Source organism: Myotis daubentonii, chromosome X (assembly GCF_963259705.1).
Source record: "Myotis daubentonii chromosome X, mMyoDau2.1, whole genome shotgun sequence".
NCBI classification, from domain to species: domain Eukaryota; kingdom Metazoa; phylum Chordata; class Mammalia; order Chiroptera; family Vespertilionidae; genus Myotis; species Myotis daubentonii.
In genome coordinates, this window is record NC_081861.1 from 54,697,083 (window position 1) to 54,721,594 (window position 24,512).

Consider the following 24,512-nt stretch of genomic DNA (forward strand, 5'->3'; position numbering starts at 1 on the left):
TGACCCCCATCACCCTCCAATCGCAGGATTGGCCCCTTGCCCAGGCCTGATGCCTCTGCCACAGGCGTAGACCCCCATCACCCTCCGATCGCCTGATCGGCCCCTTGCCCAGGCCTGACGCCTCCGCCAGAGGTGTCAGGCTTGGACAGGGGACCCCCATCTCCCCGTGATCACTGGCTCTGGCCCCCGCTCAGGCCTGAGGCCTCTGTCTCAGGAATCATGCCTGGGCAGGGGACCCCCATCTCCCTCTGATCGCTTGCTCCAGCCCCCGCCCAAGCCTGATGCCTCTGACCCAGGCTTCAGGCCTGGGCAAGGGGACCATCATATCCCCCCAATCCCCGGCTCCGCCCCCCACCCAGGCCTGATGCCTCGGCCAGAGGAGTTGACCCTCATCACCCTCCGATCACCAATCACCGGATCAGCCCCTTGACCAGGCCTGAGGCCACTGGCAGAGGTGTCAGGCCTGGGCAGGGGACCCCCAGCTCCCCGTGGTTGCAGGCTCCGCCCGGCTGAGGCCTCCGGCCGGGCAGCGGGGACCCGCAGCTGCAGTGGCCCCGCGATCGTGGGCTTCGCTTTAGGCCCAGGCAAGGGACCCCTATCTCCCGGGACTGCCAGCTTCGACCGTGCCCAGCTCCCATCGCTGGCTCCACCCCTACTTCCTCCTATCACTGGCCAGGGCGGCAAAGGCGCCTGATTCTCCGATCATGGCTGGGGGGCAGGGCAAAAGCGTCCCCAGGGCCGCCTTTGCCCTGCCCCCCAGCTCTTAGCTCCCCCCTGGGTTTCCGATCACTGTCAGTGGCAGGGGGCTTCTTCCTGCTTTCCCTTTCGCCTCCCTGCATTGTGCCTACATATGCAAATTAGCCGCCATCTTGTTGGCAGTTAACTGCCAATCTTAGTTGGCAGTTAACTGCCAATCATAGTTGGCAGTTAATTTGCATATAGCCCTGATTAGCCAATGAAAAGGGTATCGTCGTACGCCAATTACCATTTTTCTCTTTTATTAGATAGGATGTTTTCTTGTCACTAGTCCTGGGCCAAACCTGAGAATTAGTGGGGGAGCAGCAGAGTGGATTTTACAGAATTTCTTTTATTTTTTTATTTTTTTCCCTTTATTGAATTTCTTGAAGTATTTCTCATGTACACCGAACTTTTAGAACTTCTAGGCTTAGAACACAAGAATGATTTCAAGGACAGGTAGAAAATAATATCTCAATGGATTTAAAATGATTAGTGTGGATAACTTTTAAGTTTTTTGTATTTTTTATTTCAAAACCTAATAACACTTTTCACCCCTTAAGCACAGTTGCTATTGACCATGTTTAAATTTAAAGCCTTCCCCCAAAACTGAGGAATCTGAAATTTCCAATCATTATACTTAGAAGTAAAAGGTAGCCTGAAAACCCCTATCACATTTACTTTTCTCTTTTCTCTACTGCTCTTGGCTAGAGAGAGAGTTCTGGGTATGTCAGCACAAGTTCCACCTGGGACCACTCTAAACTCAGATAATAGATTTAATGAGCTCTAAATGGGTTGTTGACCTTCTTCCAACTCATTAATGCCTTTCAGCATCTCTCCTCATTTCTCCCTGTCAGCTTCTTTCCTCCAAATACAACTTCTCATGGTATTTCACTGACAAAAGCTGTGTGGCCACCTAATAATTCAAAACTCTCTTTATAGAGGCTCATCTGTCAAAGAAGCAAGTTTTAAAATAATTTCATTGCATCCCTGCATTTTTTGTCAGTTTGCTCCAATTCTGAAACATATACAACTTTGAAAGTCTGTAAATCTGCCTATTTTCTTTGCTAATACATGTTTAAGCATCCTGTCTTTGGACCAGCGAAGAATATTCCAGCTAAGGTTTTTAACATACTTTAAATAAAGCACTTCTAAAGCACTGAGCTATAAATTCAGATTAACAAGCATTGGAAGAGATTCTGATACACTGAACTAATTTTTCTCTTTGAGTAATTATTCAGTGGAGAATATTTGAATGGCTCTCTAAGCATCTGTAGGTAGTTTCTAGAAGTCTGAACTGATGTGTATCTGAAAGAACAATGATTTCTATTTGTGTGTTTTTTCTAACTATTCCAACTCACCCTGAGCTCTTTCTTTGGATGTACTCAAAGGCAGCTTCACAGTGAATAGTTTGTTCTCTAATTGCCATCTTGGAGGACTTTTCACTCTCAGCTGTCCAACCTGTAGGCAATTGAAGGCAAGGACCAAATAACCTCCTTCTCCTCTATCCCCCAATACCCCTAGCGCAAAGACAGTCAGGAAATACTTGTCAATTGATCTGAGGACAATACACTCCAAGTCATAATATTTTACAAGATGAAATGCAACTATTAAGTTGCTGTGAAGCAAGCCTGGGAGATATCAGCATATCTAACTGAAGTCAGACACACACAATAAGAGGTCTATTCACTGTGGCCATATCTATAGGCAGAATCCATTGCTCCTTCCTCTGTGCTACCAGAGAATGTATTTCACATTTGTTTGATCCTGTCTTGGAACATAATTTGACACATATCTGTCATACCTATTTGATCATGAACTTATTGAGGGTATGAATCAAGTCTATCAATGCTTAATATCTCTAGGACAGCACAGTCTGGCACAAAGGAAACAACAAATGAGTATTTTGTGATACTTATGTATGTGTGTGTTGTGTATGATTCAGGATTAGGAATGTTCAACACTATTTTCACTAAAAGCTGAGGATGAAAATAGTTTCCTAAGGATCCTTTATGATGCTTGTACTATGGTTCCATAAAAATACTATAAAAATTGAAATTAACAAAATTCAAATAAGAAATCTATATCCAAATATAATAAAACATAAATCAGTTTTTTTATTATTTGGATGTGAAGGATTATATTATGGTGACTTTGTAGAAGGTATTTATTCTCTTTCATATAATAAAAAGAAATATTATCATTTATTACCTACTATATGTCAGGCATTGTGGCTGGTGCTTTCACACACATTAAGTACCTTATATAATGTAATTATCACAACCACCCTCCTAGATAAGTATCATTAGTTCCATGCTTCAAATATAAAAACTGAGGATCAGAAAGGTTAAGTTATTTGTTTGAGGTCACACAGGAAACTAGTGGCAGAACTAATCCAAGGTTTTGAATTCACACCTTGTTAGTGTGACTTCACAGCCTAACTTTGGGACTTGATATTGCTACTGGCAAAATTATCTGGCACATGACTAGCCTCTTCCCTCTCAGTATGTAGATTACAGCCTTATAACAATGGGTAAATAATACTTGTGCAAATCACAATTAATACTATTTTCTTCAACACTTCTATATAGTTGATCTCTGATTAGGAAGAATATCTGAGGAAGACTGGAGGGCAAAAACTAGGTACAAAATAGCAACTTAAAGTGGAAGTTGTAAATGCAGGTGATTGGTTAGTGTAGGTGTTAATGAGAAGGATTTACCAGTTATTTACAGACTGATTGCATGTTTATACATAAGCCTTGGGTAACTTATAAAAACAACTTTGGAGATTCCTTGCTGAATCCTTTCAGCTGCCTCCTTTCAAGGAACCTCTCTAAACACTGACTGTGACTCTACAATTTTATCCCACTTAGTCACAGTGGCAGCATTAGTTTAGGACAATCATCTGGCATAATATACCAGTAGCTCCCGTCTACTATTCTAACCTCATTTGGAGCCTTTCTGATTCCTCTTTATTCTTCTCCAACTTCAATGGCCTTCTTTTAGGTCTTTGACCAAGCCAAACTCGTTCCCTCTTCAGGGCCTTCAACCTGTTCTTAAGTGCTTCCTGAAATGCTTTTCCCCTAGAGTTACCCTGGCTAACTCTAACGCACCCTTTGAGTCTCAGCTTAAATTTTCTTCCATGGAAAGAGCTTTCCTTAGGCACCAATTGGCCCAATTTAGAATGCATTCAACTCACTATTCTCTCTTAGTGCGCCCTATTATTTTCCTTCATAACCTTTTACTATTAGTCATCATGTACTTATTTTTGCATTTATTTATTTAATGTTTTTCTGTAAAGCAAGACTCTAAGCTCCAAAAAGGCAGGGGCTATATATGTTTGGTCATCATCTATTGTATCCTTAACAAATAATACTGTGCCTAATTTGTGATACATGCCCAATACATGTTTGTTGAATAAATGAATGAATCACCACAACTTAGGTAAGAATCTTCATGTAGTTGTCAGAGACAGGAGAATTTATTTAGTGTCCAAATGAAACCTGGTCCTAGAACTAGAAGGAATTGCCCCTCTGTTTTAGTTTATTAGATTATATCTGAAATATCAGGCACACATTTTGGATTTTGAAAAACTGAAGAGTACTCAGAAGAGAGGTAGCTGAATGGTGAGTGGAAAAGAAAACATTTATCAAGCTATTACTATATCACACACTATACTACATACACACACACACACACACATACACACACATATAATATATATTATAATATATATATATATATATATATATATATATATATATATATATAATCATGTATACAAATGTTCTTGTTTTGGCAGCACTTGCTACACCTCCCACAGCCCATTAGCTACTTAGGAAGGAATTAGGGAGGGCTACAAGGTCAGACTTAATTATGCCAGGAGAGCTCTGCCCTCCAGGCTGGGACTTGTTTGTGGCCCTGCCAAAGGTGAGCCCAAGGCTTGATCCTAGAGCCACTCCCTACTATATATATATATATATATATATATATATATATATATATATATATATATCACCTTATTTAATAAAACTAGTAAATGTAAATAATGGTGGATAAAGGTGAAAGCTCTAGAGCCAGATTGCCTGAGTTCAAATCCTTACTCTGCCTCAATTAGTTATGTATATATGGTCTCGACATTCTTTTCAAAAGAGGACATACAGAAGGCCGAGAGACATATGGAAACATGCTCAAAGTCACTAATCATCTGAGAGATGTAAATCCAAACAACAATGCGGTACCATCTCACACCTGTCAGAACGGCTATCAACAAATCAACAAAGGACAAGTGCTGGCGAGGATATGGAGAAAAAGGAACGCTTGTGCACTGCTGGTGGGAATGCAGACTGGTGCAGCCACTGTGGAGAACAGTATGGAGTTTCCTCAAAAATTAAAAATGAAACTCCCATTTGACCCAGTGATCCCACTTCTAGGAATATATCCCACAAAATCAGAAACACCAATCAGGAAGTATATATGCACCCCTATGTTCATAGCAGCACAATTTACCATAGCTAAGATTTAGAAACAGCCTATGTGCCCATCAGCAGATGAGTGGATTAGAAAACTGTAGTACATCTACACAATGAAATACTACACTGCTGTAAAAAAGAAGGAACTTTTACCATTTGCAACAGTGTGGATGGACCTGCAGAGCATTATGCTAAGCGAAATAAGTCAGTCGAAGAAAGATATCACATGATCTCACTTATTTGTGGAATGTAATGAACAACATAAACTGATGAACAAAAATAGATCCAGAGGCAGAGAAGCATTGAACACTCAAACCTCATAGGGAAGGCAGGGGAGGGTGTGTGTGTGTGTGTGTGTGTGTGTGTGTTAAGAGATCAACCAAAGGACTTGTATGCATGCATATAAGCATAACCAGTGGACAGGGACCTGAGAGGTGGGAGTGGCTGAGGAGGGGTTGATGGGGGAAAAAGGAGACATATATGATATTTTAAACAATAAAAATAAAATAAAAATAAAATAAAGTAAAATACAAAATGGGGAAATAATAATAACCATCTCATATGTTTGTTATTAAAATGAAATGAATTAACATGTATAACACAAGTAGAACAATGTTCAACCAATAATACTACATAAAAATTACCTGTTAATTTAATTCTCACAAAATATCTTGTGGTAGCAATCATTTCCTCATTTTGAGGTTCACATAGTAGGGAGTCAGTATTTGAGCCCATGTCTACATAGTTGTAAAGGAATTGGGGGCAGGTTTTAATATGACCTCACATGCACAAACAGGTTTGGAATCTATGGGTTTTAAAATTTGAGAAGAATTTAAGGTGGTGGGGGCTGTCACAGGTAGTTGGGCAATGGTAGCTATATTAAAAAAGGTTAATGTCTGTAGTAGAAAAGGATTATGTTTATTCAATGTTAGTCAAGAAAGTAAAAGTAGTAGTGATGGTTAGAGTTATAACTCACCCAGAAAGTGATTTTTTTTAAAAAAATAAGCATGCTTCAACAATGGAAAAGGCTGGTTTTTAAGGATGTAATTTACTTGTCACTAAACACATTCAAAGAAAGACCAAGTGGCCACTTGTCAGAGGTGTTATAGAAAGGATCATTTCATTGGGAGAGAAGCTGAACGAGATCAACACAATTCTATGCACATTCAGATTCTATAATTGAAAAATAATAAAAGAAACATAACCACACGTCCCATTTACTTCAGAACCAAAATGTCAGCAGACAGAAAAATCCCTGCTGAGAAACATGCTCCTGCTGTTCTAACTAGTGTCTGACAGCTACTGTGTATTTAGCTGTACATTTGTTCACAGAACATCATGCTAGCTAAACTGGTATTTTGAAAATCCTAAGCAGTCTATATGTTCTGTCATTATTATTGCTGTTATAATTATTAATTACTTTTGATTCAGTTCATAAAACTGACATTATTTATTGTGTAATAATTATTAAATATTTATGACTACGTATTTAAAATGTGTATAAGCTCCTAAGTGAAGGACTTGGAATGAATTAAATGAAATCTTCCAATCTGGAGCACACTCAAAGATTATATACATGATATGTCTCAAAATCTTTTCCTTGATAGCTAAAAAAAAAATCCCAAAAGAAAACAGTGGCAGGATAGGAGAAACTACATGTATACCATTATGTTGAGGGATTTTGGACCCAATCAAATAAGTCTCCCTGTCTTTAAAACATCTCCTGATCTTTCCAAAATGGCTAAGATAATAATCTTGAATTCCACTGTTTAAAAACACTGTACTCACAAGCCAAGGATATGGGTTCAATCCCATGTTGTTTAGTGATACTCATTCTGTTTCATCGTTCCAAACACTTTAGATTAAGAAGCAAAATCAGATTAATATTTGTACTATTGTTTATTTAAAGATGATAGCTTCAGAAAATGCTGGAACAGATGCTTTTCAAACATCCATATCTTGTTGATTTCATTATCGTTGCTGTTAATCCTCACCCAAGGATATTTTTTCCATTGATTTTTAGAGAGAGGGGAAGGGAGAGAGGGAAGGACAGTTGGGGGTGAGATAGAGATAGAGAGACAGAAGAGAGACATCAATGTGAGAGAGACACATCAATTGGTTGCCTCCTGCATGCACCTTGACCAGGGCCAGGTATCAAACCTGCAACCTAGGTACATGTCCTTGACTGGGAATCAAACCCATGACCCTTTAGTGCATGGGCTGATGAACTAACCACTTAGAGACACCAGCCAGGACATCATTTTGATTTTTAATAATCATCTTAAGTTTCTTATTTCTAATAAAATGTATTTTTAATAGTCATCATTTTTTAATTCATCATCTTTAGACTCAATGACTTAACAGCAGTGGGTTCAGGCTGGCCAGGTCCAGGGCTCTGTGGGCCTTGGTGGCAGGCCCAGCTACAACAAACACATGAAAATGGGCGAGAGGGCAGGGGAAGGAGAATTAACAGATTTGGTCTTGAATTTGGGGAGTTGGGTAGAAAAGTGATGATCCTTGGGGCTTGGGATGAGGACCAGCAGGAAGAAAGCTCTCTGATGGGGGTCTGGGAAGGCCCAACTGGATGGGCTGGTATACTTGGGGCTGAGCCGAGAGGGAAGAAAAATGAGGCTCCCTCCCCTGAGGACAAGACACTTGGCTCAGTCTCCTCCTGCCCCACACCATCCATGGAAGAGATGGGGCCCACAACCCCTCGCTCATCTCACTGGCTCAGAGGCTGTTCCAGGCTGAGCCTCTGAAAGAAGCTTTTGCCCAACTCATATGTGCTGATCATGATGGCACAGGAAGGGGCAGCCTTGATGTTCCTTGGGAGGAAGCCTGTGAAGAGTCCCCTGGTGCCGGATTCAGCCAGGATCCTCCACAGCAGCAGCCAGGTAGAGTCTGCATGCACGGGTGAAACGCTCATAGCCTCCACCATTCCCAGCACAACCTGGCATTGAGTCTTCACCACATCAAAAGGTAGAGTCAGGATGACAGCCACCATCCCTGAGATGCCACCAGCCACAAAGCTGATGCCCACTGATGTCTGGTCCTTTGGCCTGCGCCCACTCAGCCAGCTCTTTGCCAGTTCATAGTTGATCCAGTGCAGGGCTGAACAGGCACATCCCAAAGAGCAGTGGGGCCCCAGCCAAGCCACAGTGAGTGCCAGCTGCCCTGAGCTACAGAGGTTCGGATACAGGCACCCAACTCCCAGTATGACACATGCTGTACCAGCTCTAGGGGGCTTATTACACTCATGGTGACCAAGCAGGCCAGTGCACCAGCCACCATGGGTGCATAGAAGTCAGATTTCAGGGCTCAACCACACAGGAAGACCTTGAGTTGGTCATAGGCCGTGAAGTACATGGCGGTTGCTGGCACAGTCATCACCAGGGTGGCTGGGAGACCACTCCACAGGATCCTGGTGTCCTTGTGTCTCACAATCTTCACAAAGACATTCATAGTGCCAGTGAAGCGAGTGGAGTCCTGAAACCAAGTGACACCATGGGCACCATATGTGCACAGGTACAGGGGTTCCAGGATGCCATTGCAGTAGAAGAAGCACTTCCCTGCGGGTTGGAGAGAGGAGGGCAATTTGGTATAAGAGAGGCTCCAGAGTTTGGAGGGAGGTATCAGCTCACTGGTCACTGAAGGGTGTTGAGACTGCAGGCAGATCACCACATCCAGGGGCGTCATAAAGATGGAGGTGACCACAGCTCTGGCACCTGAGGCCACCATCTGTTGGATGGGGGCTGATGCCCCCAGGGTCCTGGTCAGCCATCTTGTAGCTTCAATCTGGCTTTAGGATGGTACTTGCATGCGCAGCGCAGCGCAGAGCTTGAGGTCTGGCGGGCCCATGGCGGGTCAGCGACCAGTGTGGGTCCTCGCAAGTTCACCTTGCTCCAAGGCCCAGGAGCAATAGGCATCACTTTCAATGCTACATGTTCAGTTGGTTTAACATTTGGATAGTTATGTTCCCTTTGGGAGGAAATCTTTTCCCTTCTACTTACCTACGTCACAGGTGATGAAAGGCAGTATAATATAGTAATTAAGATTATGAGCTCTGGAAACAGACAAAAATATATTTGAAATTCCACTTTGCCATTTAATAACTGTAAGATTTTGGCCACGTTAGTTACATCTCTAAGTTTAGGTTTCATCATCTGCAAAATGAGGCTAATAAATAGGGTTGTGTTTTTTTGAGAATGAGATAAGATATGTAAAGTGTTTTAGCAGGGGACCTGGGCACAGTAGGTACTCTATTAATGGCTGCTATTACTGTTATTATAATGCACTGCATGTGGAGGCTAAAGGGCCATGAGACCTCCTCCATCATTCACTAAATATGTAATTTGGCCCAAATTGCTACACTTCTCTGAACTTCTGTTTGCTCATTGTAACATCAGGATGATAGGAATGCTCACCTAGATATGTTGTGAGGATTAAATAATATGATAATTGTGCATCACTCACCACATAGGAGGAGCTCTATAATTATTTGTTTAAAGAATACAACAGCAAAACCAAAAATCTCTTCATTTTAATGAGGCCTCTTTCTAAATAGTCTGGTTACTGAATTTAACTCATAAGGGTGGTTAAGTGCTATCTTTCTGCATTGATATTAACTGTGAGATCAACAAACACTTTTCTCCATACCTAAGTGATGTAGAGACTTAGGTTCCCATATCCTAGGGATGTAATCTAATTTAGTTTTGAAGATAATTCCTAAATCTGTATTTCCTGCCCTGACTTCTCCTCTGAGTTCCAAGTTCATGTACAGTTTTTACCTATCTCCTTTATATCTCCACCTGGAAATCTACTGGGTATCTCAAAATTAATATGACTTTAAAAATAAACCTTTACCGCATATATAGCCAAAAAGCTATGGCATATCTTTCACTCTATTCTTCATCTCACTCTTGGATCTTTTTGAATCTACATGTAAAGCATATCCTCAATATACCTATCTCAACTGCTACTACTCTTGGCCAAGCCTCCATCATCTCTCCACTGGACAACTACTAAAGCATATTAATTGGTCTTCCCACTTCTATGTTGGGATTTCATATATTTGCATGAATCAATTATTAAATGTGGTTCTCCTTGGAAGAGCATGAGGCAGTTCTGTGCAGATGAGGCAGTCCCTGGACGAGTTAAAAGCTGAAGACTGTTAACACACTTTCAGTAGTTGGGGCAACAAAGTGCCTTGTTGAAGGGAAATCTGAACAGTGCGATCTCATGTGCATCACAACTGATATCCTAATTGAAACCCTTTTTCTGTATGGTTCCAGACTTAAATGGGTAATTCTCTGATATTCTCTTAGCATTGTAGAACATTAAAATTTTAAGCCTGAATTTGAATTTTCTCAATGGCTCTATAGCTAGGCATTCCCATCCCAATTTTTTTCACATAAACAAACATGATCAGAGAGGTGGTAACTCAAGGTCATGCAGGTAATAACTAGTGAAAAGGAGACTTAAATTATTACTTTGATTCTAAACTCCAGCATTCTTTCTACCATGCCTCACTGCCTCCCTAACCAGAGAGTTTATTGAGCAGAAAATTTCATTTCCTATCATGCTTCTCAGCTGAGGCCTCTCATAGTCTTTTTTTCTCTATTTGTTCTTTCTGCATAGGTGCATGTGTGTATGTGTGTGTGCATGTGTGTTTATTTTTATTACAATAAGTGTTGGTAAAACTGATACATATATTAATAAAAAGCAAAGGCAATCTTTAAAGTAATCAGGTTAAGACCTTCTTGGAAAGACTTGTCTGATCAATAGTACTTTTGACTGGTTTCTAAAAAAAATCAGTTGTTCTTTATGAAAATTATTTAATGATAGTGCTCTAAGTAGGTGTTTATACATGAGGAAGTAGTTGAGACTGCATCTAATCCCTATCAACTAATCCATTAAAGACATTTTAAGATGGCTTTGCATGTTAAGTACATGCTGAAGACAAAGTTCCACATCCATCAAATCCATATGTATTATTCACATTCAGAAGGAATGATTGGTAAGTAAGCTTCAAAGAACTTCTTTAGTGTCAAAGCCCAAGTCTTGCCAGCTGATTTTAGAAAGAGGTCAAACCTTGTTAGTCAGCCTGTCAGCCTGTCAGAAGAATCATGTAAAGTTGCAGGTAATAGCTCATTAGCAAGAAATAGGTACTTTTAATTATGACAGGGTCAATAAAGTGATATCTTTCTGGATTTGAGAGAATATTAAAGATAAGGAAAATGTCTTAGAGTAGAATGAGATCCAAAATCAAATATAGGAAACCATGTATGAAAAACAGAGCCTTATTGTCTCATATAAGTTTTTGATTTGCTAGGGGCCCAAAGAAGCAAGTCCTCAGAATTGCGTAGCTGCTTAAGAGAGAGGGAGAGAGAGAGAGAGAGATAAAAGATAGAAACAGCGCCCTAGCTGGTTTTTCTCAGTGGATAGAGCATCTGCCTGCGGACTGAAGGGTTCCAGGTTCAATTCTGGCCAAGGGCACATGCCTGGGTTGCAGGCTCAATCCGCAGTAGGGGATGTGCAAGAAGCAGCCGATCAATGATTCTCTCTCATCATTGATGTTTCTATCTCTCTCTCCATCTCTCTTCCTCTCTGAAATCAATAAAAATATATTTAAAAAAATAGAAACAGCAATGATGGTAGAGAATCACTGATGGACTGCCTCCTGCATGCCCCCAACTGGGAATCGAGACACAACCCAGGCATGTGCCCTGACTAGAATCCAACCATGACCTCCTGGTTCATAAGTCAATGCTCAACCACTGAGCCAAGCTGGCTGGGCGGGTAACTGCTTCTTAAGGTGGTCAATAGTGACTCAGGACCTTGCTCACTGGCTGCTATAGTCCTCCTTTTTTCAGGGACTACTGTATCACCTTGACTGCTTCATTAAAAGCCAAATGTACTAGAGCCATCTTTAGTTGCAATCCTCTTTTAGAGTTGGACTCAATGTGTGTAGGGAAATTTTCTTTGTTGCCTGCCTAAAACAGGGGAGGAAAAGAGAGGGGTTTTAAGAAGGTGAGGGCAATGTCCAAAAGATACATATTGGCAAGTAATAACAGCTACCATTTAATTAGTACCTGCTACTCCAGAAACTGCATCACATATTTTGTATATATATAACATATTAAAAAATATATAAATTTTAATCTTCACAACAGTCTTTGAAAGTAGATAACAGAATTATCCTCATTGGGACCCCAACATGGCAGCTGGAAGGATGGCAGGGAGGGGGAGAGTGTGAATGAGTAAAGGAGCAAGAGTGGAGTGTGTGGACATGTGTGGTGTGTGTGATGGTCAGTGAGGGACAGTTAGAACTTTCAGGAGTCTCAGGGACCGGCAGATCAGGATCTCCAAGAAAGGGAGCACCTGCTACCACCACAGCACTCCCTGGTGGGGTACGGCTTTGGTGAAGAGCCAAGGCTATCTTGTAGAGGGGAGCAGTGGAGGCCAGGAGCTCAGCCACACCAACACCAGGCTGGTCTCAGACACCATCCTGGAACTGTGCAGGGAGCTGCTTGCCAGCCATAATCCATGTGCGACCACCACTGTGCCCTGGAAGTGAGTGCCTCAGTACCTCCCTGTGGGCTCCCAGACTTCTACAGTGAGCACATGCTAGAAAGACCTCCTGCACAATGCGTCCTTGCCCACATGCCCAGACCAAGTGTCCCAGGATCCCATACTCCAGGACCCCATGATATGAGTGCAAGCCAGGGGGGGCCTGCATCTTGCCTCTACCCCAAGCCCAGCATTGTGCTTCCAGGGTGGCACTGCCCCACCCCAGGACAGTGTTGCTCGGATGACCCAGCACCAACCAACATATACTCCACCATGGGCTCCAGGAGAGCACTGCCATTGTGACCTGGAGCGACAGGGTGCACCTAGCCCTAGACAACAGCTTCACACTGCCTTTGCGAGCTGGAACCACCTGGCATGTGCCCCACCCTGGGCCCTGGGACTATGTTGCCAGTGCAACCCAGTGTGCCCAGAAAGTGCACTACCAGAGTGACCTAGGATTCCACCCTGCCTTGGGTTCCAGGGCCACACAGCAATTTTGCATGCCAGGGGGTTCTGGCCCTCATGGGGAGGCACTCAACAGAGGAACCGAGCATGCACCTCTGCTGAACCCCAGCATCTGAACTGGACAACTGAGGGACCGGATCCATGGGAGAAGGGAGTATGCCTCAGAGAAGAGACAATAAAGGCATGAGACTCAAGGCAGACCCAGCCTCTGGGCTAACAGTCCCCTAACCATTGGACCAATATGGGCTTCAACCTATTGGACTCCAAGCATAGTGCCCAGGGACAGAAAGAGACAAAAAATGGGGAGACAAAGAAACAATCCCCAAAGGAAAGAAAAAGAGAAATTACCAGAAAAGGAACTAAATGAAATGGAGGCAAGAAATATCTCAACGAAAGAATTCAGAGTAATGGTTAGGAAGATGCTCAAACGTCTGGATGAGAAATTAACCAACATATGTAAGAATCAAGAGGACATGAAGAATGATATAGTGGCAATAAAGAACACAATGGAAGGTTTCAACAGCAGACTAGAAGAAGCAGAGAACCAAATCAGTGAGTTAGAAGACAGGGTAGGGAAACAACAACAACAAAAACAAGCTAAAGAACAAATGGAAAAAATAAAAAGAAAAAAAAAGGAGAATATAAAGGAGCTTTAGGACAACATTAAATGAAGCAACATACACATAATAGGGATGGCAGAAGGACAAGGAGAGGAAAAAAGGAATAGAAAACCTATTTGAAGAAATAATGACAGAAATCTTCCCTGACTTGGGGAAGAAAAATGTCACACAAACATAAAGAGTGCCAAACAAGATGAGCCCAAAAAGATTCACACCAAGACAAGTAGTAATTACAATGGCAAGTGTTAATGACAAAGAATCTTAAAGGCTGTAAAAGAGAGACAGAAATTTACCTATAAAGGATCTCCCATCCTATCTAATAAAACAGAAACATGGTAATTGGCGTATGACCGCTACCCTTTTCATTGGCTAATCAGTGAGATATACAAATTAGTCAACAGCCAAGATGGCGGCTAATTTGTATATGTCAGCCCCAAGCCTCAGACTGAGGCTTTAGGCTGGGGCCTGGGCGGAGCCATCCAGCAATCATTGATGGCGGCAGCGGAGGGGAACCAGGCAGAGCCAGCCAGCTATGCTTGATGGCGGCAGCGGCAGGAAGCTGGGGGTGCTCCATCCCAAGCCTAAAGCCTCCATCAGAGGCTTTAGGCTTGGGCGGGTCCAGCCAGCCAGGGATCCTTGGTGGCAGTTGCAGCAGGGAACGGGGCGGAGCCAGCCAGCGATCCGTGGCGGTGGGGAGCTGGGGGTGCCCCAGTCCAGGCCTAAAACCTTGGCCAGAGGCTTTAGGCTTGGGCCAGGGAGTAGCCAGCCAGCAATTGTTGATGGCGGCGGCTGCAGGGAGCTGGGGGTGCCCCGGCCCAGGCCTAAACCCTCAGCCTGGGGCGTTAGGCCTGGGTCAGGGAGGAGCCAGCCAGAGATCGTTGATGGTGGGGAGCATGGGGGGGGGTCCGGCCCAGGCCTAACGCCTCAGCCAGAGGCTTTAGGCTTGGGCCGGGGAGGAGCCAGCCAGAGATTGTTGATGGCGGCTTTGGCGGGGAACCGAGGCGGAGCCAGTCAGTGATCGGTGGCGGGGAGCTGGGGGTGCCCTGGTCCAGGTCTAAAGCCTCGGCCTGAGGCTTTAGGCTGGGGCCGGGGTGGAGCCAGCCAGCGATCAGCAGCAGGGATCTGGGGGGGCGGGGGGCACCGGCCCAGGCCCAGGCTTAACACCTCAACCAGAGGCTTTAGGCTTGGGCCGGGGAGGAGCCAGCCAGGGATCTTTGATGGCTGCAGCGGCGGAAATCAGGGCGGAGCCAGCCAGCGATCCTTGATGGCGGTGGCAGTGGCTGTGGGGAGCTGGGGGTGCCCCGGCCCAGGCCTAAAACCTCAGCCTGAGGCTTTAGGTTTGGGCCGGGGAGGAGCCAGCCAGCGATCATTGAGCCAGCGATCATTGATGGCGGCCCAGGCCTAACACCTCAGCCTGAGGCTTTAAGCTTGGACCAAGGAGGAACCAGCCAGCGATCGTTGATGGTGGCAGAGGTGGGGAGCTGGGGGTGACCCGGCCCAGAGCTAATAACTCGCCAGAGGCTTTAGGCCCAGCAGGGGCCATACTGGCAATTGGTTGTGAACTACAGAGGAAACACCTTTTCTGACTGCTGATTGGCTAAGTTCCCTGTGTGTCACTGGTAATATTCTTAGTAACTTGGGTAATGAGAGTCCAAATAGGTGATCTAGGGTTTTTTTACTACACTCCTGGAGAAAAAAAGGAAGGTCTGCTGCTGGAGGGTTAACAAATGTCATATCCTGCCCTAGCTGGTTTGGCTCAGTGGGTAATACCTCGGCCTGCCCAACACAGATTCTGGGTTCAATTCTGACCAAGGACATGTACCTAGGTTGCAGGTTCCTCCCTGGCCCGGGCCCAGGTCAGGGCTCATGCAGGAGGCAACCAATCAAAGTGTTCCTCTCACTTTGATGTTTCTCTCTGTCTTTCCCTTTCCCTTCCACATTCTCTAAAAATCAATGGAAACATATCCTCAGGTGAGGAGAAGGAAGGAAGAAGGAAGGAAGGAAGGAAGGAAGGAAGGAAGGAAGGAAGGAAGGAAGGAAGGAAGGAAGGAAAGAAGGAAGGAAGATGGAAGAATGGAAGGATGGATGGATGGATTTTTTCATGGTAAAGGGACTGGAGTCCATGTTGATGAAAACATCTTGGTGGCTGCCCTCACTGGCAGTGGCTGAAACAGTGCGGTGATGGGGCTGCGGCCTTCCCCTGATCAGCCTGGTTGACTCCCACAAAGGGAGGCCAGACTGTGGCTTAGGCCCACTCCCCAAGGGGAGCAGGGAGCAGGTAGTAGGACATCCCCTAGGGCTCCCAGTATGTGATAGGGGGCAAGCTGGGCTGAGGGACCCCCCCCCCCCCGCCAGTGCACAAATTTTTGTGCACCGGGCCTCTAGTTAGACTATAAAATGATTTCTCAACAGAAACACATCAGGCCAGAAGGGAATGGAATGAAGTATACAAAGTGATGCAAAGCAGGGGAATGAATCTAAGAATACTCTATCCAGCAAGGTTATCATTCAAAATTGAAGGTAAAATCAAGAGCTTCAAAAAAAAAAAAAAAAAAAAAAAGGCTAAGGAAGTTTATCACCACCAAGCCAGCAATGTAAGAGATGCTAAAGGGACTATTATAAAATGAAGAAATTGAAGGGAAAGAGGAACACTGGCACAAAGAATAAAAATGGCAACAAACAAGTACCTATCAATAATAATCTTAAATATAAATAAATTAAATGCTCCAATAAAAAGATATTGGGTGGCTTAATGGATAAGCCACCCATATATATGCTGACTACTAGAGAACGCCCCACCTCAGAACAAAGGAATAACACAGACTGAAAGTAAAGGGATGGGAAAATTTTGGGGGGGGGGCAAATGGAAATGAAAAAAAAAAACACGCTGATAAAATAGACCTCAAAGTGAAGGCCATGACAAGAGATAAGGACGGCCAGTTCATAATATGAAAGAGATAGATACAACAAGATGATATAACTCTGGTAAACATATAAGCACCCAACACAGGAGCAAGCAACTACATACAAAAACTTCTGGAAGATATCAAGGGAGAGATCGATAGCAATACAATCATAGTAGGGGAGTATAATACCCCATTTACATCACTGGATAAGTCCTCTAGACAAAAAATGAACAAGGAAACAGCAATCCTAAATGACTCACTATATCAGATGGAACTAACTGACATCTTTAGAACACTTCATGCATATAAGCATAACCAATGGACACAAGACACTGTGGGGTAGGGGAGGCTGGGGGAAGGTCAAGGGGGAAAAAAGGAGACAAATGTACTACTCTTTGTAATATTTTAAGCAATAAAAATGTTAAAAAATAAATAAAAATAAAAGCAAAATAGTAGGATGAGATGCAAAAAAAAAAAAAAAAAAAAAAAAAAAAAAAAAAAAAAAAAGCCCTAACTGGTTTTGCTCAGTGGATAGAGCATCAGCCTGGGGACTGAAAGGTATCAAGTTTGATTCCGGTCAAGGGCATGTACCTTCGTTGCGGGCACATCCCCAGTAGGAAGTGTGCAGGAGACAGCTGATCGATGTTTCTAACTCTTTATCCCTCTCTCTTCCTCTCGGTAAAAAAATCAAGAAAATATATTAAAGAAAAAGAACACTTCACCCCAAAGCTATGGAATAACAGTAGGTCCTCAGATTATGTTGGAGATCCATTCCTATGGCACAGTGTAAGGTGATTTTTGCCGTAAGTTGGAACCCACCTACATAAGTACCTATGTCACTCACATGGAGCACATACACAACAGTAATGAAGTGAAACAGTAAAAAAAAAAAAATAATTAAAAGAAAGATAACAATTCCTGACCTTTACTAGTGGTAAATAAATAATAAAAAAAATAAAGCACATATGTACACACATCAAAATGACAGAACTTTTTTTAACAAATAAATGGGAGATGGCGACATAATCATGAAACGACGTATGTCGAGTCTGATGTAACCTGAGGACTCTCTGTATACATTCTTCTCAAGTGCACATGGTACATTTTCAAAGATAGACCACATATTAGGACACAGGCTAAGTCTCTTCAAATTCAAGAAGACTGAAACCAAATCAAGCATCTTCTCAGATTACAATGGCATAAAATTGGAAATCAACTATAATAAAAAATTTAAAAAATCAAATGCATGGAGGCTAAATAGCATGCTATTAAACAATGACTGGGTTACCAAAGACATCAAAGAAGAAATAAAAAACATCCTGGAAACAAATGAAAATGAAAACACAACGATCCAAAATCTATGGGACACAGTGAAAGCAGTTCTGAGAGGGAAGTTCATAGTTCTACAGGCCTACCTCAATAAACAAGAAAAACTGGTAATAAATTATCTAACCCTACAACTTAAAGAATTAGAAAGAGAGCAACAGGAAAAGCCCAGAATAAATAGAAGGAAGGAGATAATAAAGATCAGAGCAGAAATAAATGACATAGAGACCAAAAATACAATACAAAAGATCAATAAAACCAAGAGCTGGTTCTTTGAAATGATAAACAAGATTGATGAACCTTTAGCCAAGCTCACCAAGAAACAAAGAGAGAGGACCCAAATAAACAAAATCAGAAATGAAAGAGGTGAAATAACAACAGACCCCACAGAAATACAAAAGACAGTAGCCATTTTTTATTAAAAAAATTTAATGTTGACATAATTGCAGGTGTTTTCCTTTTCGCTATCCTTTGCCCACCTCCACCCATCACTGCCTTCCCAAGCTTTGGCCTTCACCAAAGTATTGTCTGTGTCTATAGGGTACACACATATGTTCTTTAGCTAATCCCTTCACCTTCTTTATTCAGTCACCCTATCCCTTTCCCAGTCTTTTAAAGAATTAAAAAAAAACAACACCTGATTGAAAGGCATAATTCAGAATTCAGTGGGATTGATTAATAGAAGGGCATTGCTAGCCGAAACCGGTTTGGCTCAGTGGATAGAGGGTCGGCCTGCAGACTGATAGGTCCCAGGTTCGATTCTGGTCAAGGGAATGTACCTTGGTTGTGGGCATATCTCCAGAAGGAGATGTGCAGGAGGCAGCTGATTAATGTTTCTCTCTCATCGATGTTTCTAACTCTCTATCTCTCTCCCTTCCTCTCTGTAAAAAATCAATAAAATATATTTTTTAAAAAAGAAGGGCATTGCTATTTCTCTGTATGTCACTCTAAGGCAACTAGAAGTTCTATTGCATTGTAAGATCTGGGCAAATTAGTGATTATTCCCATGATTTATATTTAGTGGCATTTTGCCAGCAAAATGTTTGGAGGTTGGAGAAAAGCTAACATACTTTTTTAAAAGTAAAGGTATCTTATATTTCTAGAATTCTCAAACTATACTAGTTATGTCCTTGACAGTTGGGTTATCTTAACTTAGTTAAATAAACTTGCAAATAGTTGCCATCACATAGTGGTATAAATATGGGTCATCCAACTAATTCTTGTTCTTCACTTCCCTGTAGGCATGAATAACTAAAATGAGCCACTGAGAACCATATCTCATTATTCTTTTCTGTCAGTGTATGTTCTATATTGAAAATAACTACATAAATTTAATGGCAGCATGGCATGAATTTATCAAAAGAAAAACCATAAGGCAAAAAAAAAACATGAACTAACAAGAACTTCCACTATGATAAAATAGACTGTTATCAATCCCAATAAGCATAATCAGATCCTAATCTCCCCCAATCTAGTCAGAACTCACTTTGAACCATTCCAGCTTTGAAAAATTGCCCTAGGTGTTGGCTTAGGCACAAGTGCTATCCTCAGCCTGCCTGATCTGTTGGCTCTGATTGAGGTTTTGGGGCATCAATGTTTGGCATGAAGCTGGTCACTTGAGGCACTGAAACCTCTTAATCACTTGCTAACTATAATTACGCTCTGCTAAGACCTTATCTATTCCTGACTCACAGACTGTTCCAACTTCAGTTTAAACTTCTGGTATTCTTCCTGGACATAGGATGGAGAGAGAACATTTTTTCCCTACTCAGGTTCCATATGCTTTAAAAAGGAGAATCTAAAGCTTTACAATGACAGCAATATGTAGAATAATTTCTTCCCTATCAGAAAAGAAGCTTCATTTGGGGAATTCTTTATAATTCTCTTCTTTGTTTCTCTGTCTCTCTCTGAAAAAAAATTATTATGGTATAATATACATAAAAATTACCATTTTAACCATTTTCCATGTACATCTCCATGGTATTAATTATATTCATAGTGTTTTGTAACTATCACCACTATTCATTTCCAGAATTTTTGATCATCCTAAGCTATCTCTCTTCTTATGAATAATAATATTAATATTGATCTCCTTGCTTAAAAACCTCTAATTTCTGTCAGTTGTTTGCTGTCTACAATAAACTGGCTTTGAAAAGAGTTATCCTTCAGGCTATCCCCACCCCTTTTTTTCTTTCTAGAACTTTTAAAATATTTTTACATACAGAACCAAACCATTTTTAAGTAGTTGCTCAAAATAGCAGTTTACTCATACAGAGATTAAGGCACAAGGGGTGTCACATTCTTCCATGATTCAGAGGATAAGATTTCAGAACATATCCTAGAGAAGAGTTAAATTTCACCCTACTGAACTCTGCCTTTATTTCAGGAAGTTGCCATTGTGTGATTCATGGTGAATCATTATGCAAGAATAGCAGGTATATAGCTAGAATTTTCTTAGACATACACAAATTAAGAAAAAAATATTATAGTCCATGCTATATCCTCATTAATACTTATATTTAAAATTATTTAATATAAAAATTAGTTATATTCAGTAAATTATTAAGTTAGCTATGAAATTCCAAATAGATCAAGTGGGAAAAATTATAGAAGTGTGTGAACGTTTTTACCTTTTGCTTTGATTATCCTATTTCTATTCAACAAGTTGTTTCGGTAATTTTAGAAAGAACTCTGGCCTTAACTCACTGAGATTAACCAGTTTTTAAACAATTACATTTCAAGGTTTAAATGTCCCATTAACACTTACTTGTTCTGTACTAGAAGTCAGAAATACTTACCTTAGAAACATTAATTCTCTAGCCTTTTTGTTTACTGCCTGCTAAAGTAATTCATTTCTGCTTAGCCTTCAACTTAAAGTTGCACTTTATTTGTGCACTTGTCCTTTCCTGCATTCTCAGTTACCAAAATGCCTTTTTAACAGGAGGTATGTCTATTTTTAGTTGTGACAAAAATTCTCTCAGGACTGCTTTCTTTCAGTGAATGAAAAATCTTTATTTGACATTTTAAAACTTGGTTACTTAAAGGAGTCATATCACACCATTTTGAAACAAACACAACCTTGGCTTAAGTTATATTACATGGGAAGATATTCACACCAAATGTACTGAATTTATTTATTTTATAATTAAACTTATTCTGAAAGGGATCTAGGATAAAATAATGTAAATATAAATTAAATAAATGCATAACAGATTTCTTCTCTTGAACCATTGCATCAGTATGCTCTCCTTAAATTAACTATATCCTACCATTTTTTCACAGCTAGACAGTTCTCATAAAGCTTTATCTGACTAAATCAGCTTGCAAAGATCTCCACTTTCCCTGAATTCCTACAGCACTAACACAGGATCTTCTCCCTTTAAACCATCCTCACACTTCTGGCAAAGACAGCTGATTATATTATTACCCTGCCCAAAAGTCTCTAATACAGTGGTTCTCAACCTTGGCTGCACATTAGAATCACCTGGGAATATTTTTAAAATCCTGATTTCTGGGCCTCATCCTCCAGAAATTCTGTTTCTTTGTTACTAATGTTGTGGCCCCACCCCATACCAAGGAAACAGAATTTCCGGAGGATAAGGCCCAGAAATAAGGATTTTAAAAAGATTCCCAGGTGATTCTAATATCCAGCCATGGTTGAGAACCATTGCTCTAATAGGTCTAGCCTGACTTGAGGATAATTCTCAACTCTTAACAGATTAATTAAACCCTTATAACATGGTCCCGATCTTCTCTGGCCTCAACACCCACCCTGGACTATAAGTAATATCTTCTAATGATACTATACAACTTGAGAGTCCTTAAATATGCCACATGATTTCATAACTTTGTGTATTGGCACATGGTTCTTCTAACTTGAAGAAACACCTGGTCAAGAGTAACTTCATTTACGAAAAATCTTCTCTGACTATGAGGCCAAACTAACAAAGTTTTCACAATTAAGAGTGTGATGCTGATATAGAGATAGACTAATATATAAATAGACCATAATAGAGCTCCAAAGTAGACTAATATACAGGGTGTCCAAAAATGTATACACACTTTAACTGCTGATAGCTCAATTGATGTTTCTTTGTTTTCATATTTAACCCATTGGAATTAATAAGTATTCAAAGTGTGTATATATAATAATTCAGTGTATGGTGAAGGGAGCATTTCAAATGAATAATGCCAAAACAATTGGCCATTTTTAAAAAGACAAAACAACAACAACATACCAAATACCATTAAAAATAGCCAAATTGGCTTTTTAAAAATCAGCAATAAAAAATCATTATATAAAATATAAGTCAACATAGGAGACTGTATTATATATTTTATTGATTTTTTTACAGAGAGGGAGAGAGATAGAGAGTTAGAAACATCGATGAGAGAGAAACATCGATCAGCCGCCTCCTGCACATCTCCTACTGGGGATATGCCCGCAACCCAGGTACATGCCCTTGACCGGAATCGAACCTGGGACCTTTCAGTCCGCAGGCCGACGCTCTATCCACTGAGCAAAACCGGTTTCGGCCTGTATTATATTTTTTATAATGTTTTTTTCTTTATTGATTAAGGTTTTACATTATGTTTCTAGTAGAGAAGTAATCTTAAAAAATGTAAATAAAATACTTCAATAAAATGATTGTTAAACTTCATAAAATTAAAAAACAATCTTTTCTGTGACAAGATATTCTAAATATGCTTAAACAAAAATCAGTGGTCTATGTATAATCACTTGAATTATTTATACTATACAAGACAAAATATTAGTATTCAGATTATATAAAGAATTCCTGAAATTCAATTAGAATAGAACAAACTCCTCAACAGAAACATGGGCAAAAATATGAAAAGATCACAGAATAGGAAATAAAAATGTTCAATAATATATGACAAAATGCTCATTCTTAATAAGTAACTATGTAATTGCAAAAAAGAATAGAAATAAGGTATTATTTTTAAACCATCAGATTGATAAATAATGAATTAGTTTGGTGATACCATATGATACAGCAATTCTACTTCTCAGTATCTAAACTAGAATAACTTTTATGTGGGTTTATAAGTGTGTTAACTGCTGCATTGTTTGTAATAGTGATTGATTGGTAACCTTAACTGAATATCAATAGGAAGAATAAATGAATGAACTGCAGTGTGTCTATATTATGGAACACTATGCAGCATTTTACAAGGATGAGGTACTGATAAGACATAGTGTTAAATGAAGCAAAAGCAAACATGCAAATGTTTGTACATGAGAATGCTGATTTCATAAAAAAATAAGAAACAAATGTAGTATGATATATGTTTTATTGATATATACTTGTGTAAGTAAGTGCTTAGAAATAGTTCTGGGTTGACTGGCTGGCATGGCTCAGTGGTTAAGAGTCGACCTATGAACCAGGAGGTCAAGTGTGATTCCTGGCCTGAGTTGTGGGCTTGGTCCCCAGTGCATGGCATGTGGGAGGCAGCTGATCAAACATCTTATCATTGATGTTTCTCTCTCTCTCTCTCTCACTTCCTCTCTGAAATCAATATATATATTTTAAAGTTCTGGCTTAAGGGGATACTATTCTTACCTATTATATACTTACATGCTACTTATATAACTAAAGATGAAAAAAGCAGAGTAGGAAATATGTTAGGTTTCTTCGTATTTAAACATTCAATATGAATTATTCTTTGCAAGACTAAAGGCCACTTCCTTAACTTACAGTTTATAGCAGACTATTCAAGGCAGGGACTGTAACAAAGACGTGACTCTACATACATTATCTCACTTAGCTTCCTTAACAACCAGGGCCAGTATTAGGGAGACGCAAGTGAGGTCAAGTAATCCAAGTACAGAACTGGATTCTGCATTATATTTAAAATTATATTTTATTCATTGTAGGTTTTGTACTAATTTTGATTATTAAAAAGATTTCATTAAATATTAGTTATTTCAATTATTTAGCTTTTAGGTGCCCCCTAAATTTTGCACCAATGTGAGTGCCTCACTCACCTCTCCACAGCACAAAAGCTGTGTAACAACACTGTGAGCCTGATAATATTACATCCATTTAACAGGTGAGGAAGTTGGTCTAAGGCCACGCAGCAAGTAAGCTAGTAAATAATAGAGCCAGGATTCAAACTCAGGATCATTAGACTCAAAGTCCATATTTACCAACTGAAAGTTTTTGTATAATTTTATTTTGTTTTGTTCATTAGTTCAATGGCCTTATATTAACTCCCAATGATAATGTGCTTTATATTACTTAGTTCAATGGCCCTATGCTAATTATAATGATAACGTGCTTTATATACCATGTAGCTGTGCCTCACACCCTATTTGGCAATTGAGTTTTAGCTTTGGCACACAATTCATGGGAGCACTTATACTCTGCATTGCTCACCATCTGTCCGAGAGATAT

At 40.7% G+C, this 24,512-nt stretch overlaps 1 protein-coding gene and 1 pseudogene across 1 annotated transcript in view; both read right to left on the reverse strand.

Moving 5' to 3' along the window:
* IL1RAPL2 (interleukin 1 receptor accessory protein like 2) overlaps window positions 1-24,512 on the reverse strand; it is a 632,274-nt gene that overhangs the window by 191,443 nt on the left and 416,319 nt on the right. The gene's annotated exons all lie outside the window — the stretch shown is intronic.
* On the reverse strand, window positions 7,834-8,988 carry LOC132223308 (probable mitochondrial glutathione transporter SLC25A39; annotated as a pseudogene).